A 1,445-nucleotide genomic window follows, 5' to 3' on the forward strand; every position below is an offset into this window, starting at 1 on the left:
AAAAAGAAAGAAAATAAAGCCAAAGGCTATGCTGCAGCATTTGACACCCAACCTCTAACAGAATAATAAGCTTGTTAAGCTTTGTAAGCCAAGAAAAGTTAGCAAGGGAGTGGTTAAAAAAATTGAGTCTTATAACAGCAAGTTTAGCAAACCTTTGATGCAAAATGTGTATTATGCAGCAGCAACAATAAATGAGTGTCATTGTCTGCATAAATGCCCCATAGATCAAGTTCTGCTATCTGCATAATAAGGATATATACACTTGTCTTATTCATTCCATTTTCTCTTAGTTTTGATGCTTGCTTGGGGACAAGCAAGGTTTAAGTTTGGTGTTGTGATGACAAGTCATCATATACCCATTTTTCAAGCTAATTTCACTTGTTTTGTTAGCATTTATGCACTTTCTTGCATCCTAAGTAAGTGATTTGGAATAAAAATGCATAACTTCTCTAAATCAAGTAACCACCATGAATTTAATGTTAATCATTGAGGTTTGAGCTTATTTTAATTGAATTTTAATTGATTTATAAGCCTCTTGAATTTAGTGATACTTTGAGTGGTTGTTTGGTTGATTTCAGGTAAAGAAAAGAAAAGAAAATGAAAAGCGTGGCCTAAGAAGCGTGACACAAGAAAAGGAAAGCGTGGCCAAAGAGGAGAGAAGCGTGCCACAACTAATGAGGGAAGCAACCTTGCCCTCCACAAGGGCAGAATGCCCTCTAGGATGGCAGCATTAGGTGACCAAGCAAGCATAGGCAACTCTGCCCTGCCCACTCCAAGGGCAGAGCACAAAATGATGCCTTGGAACCAAGAGAAGCAAAGTCTGCCCTGCCCTTGTGGAGGGCAGAATAGGGCTCCATGAGGAAGAAAATCAAGGAGAAAATATCAACTATGCATGCTACAAGGCTCGAGCAAGGGACCATGAGGAAGCCAAGGACTAAGAGTGACTACCGTACCAAGAAACCAAGGAAAATTAGTGTGGCGCATGCTTCCGCCCAGTTTCGAACGCGGGCCATGAAGGAAGGGTCATTGCCCTGCCCTTGGCGCGGGCAGGGCAGCATTTGAAATGGTGCATGGACTTGGCGCACCAAATTTCCCTTGGCAGCACGATCCGCGCGCACAACGCCCCCTGGCAGCACCAACCGAGCGCACAACGCCCCCTGGCGCACCAAAGCTTTCCTGCCCTGCCCTTGGCGCGGGCAGGGCAACGTCCCACGCACCAACTCACTCTGGCGCGCCAATTTCCTTTCCTGGCGCACCAACCTTCGCATCTGGCAGCACCAACATTCCCGCCCTGCCCTTGGCGCGGGCAGGGCAGCCTCTGGCGCATCAGACGCGCACCAAGACGCGCACCACGCAGCACCAAAATGCAACATGGCCGCACCAACTCCAAGCACCAAGCATCAATTTTCTGCCCTGCCCTCCACAAGGGCAGGGCAGCCTCCTGG

The sequence above is a fragment of the Arachis duranensis genome, chromosome 6 (assembly GCF_000817695.3).
Source record: "Arachis duranensis cultivar V14167 chromosome 6, aradu.V14167.gnm2.J7QH, whole genome shotgun sequence".
Classification (NCBI taxonomy): domain Eukaryota; kingdom Viridiplantae; phylum Streptophyta; class Magnoliopsida; order Fabales; family Fabaceae; genus Arachis; species Arachis duranensis.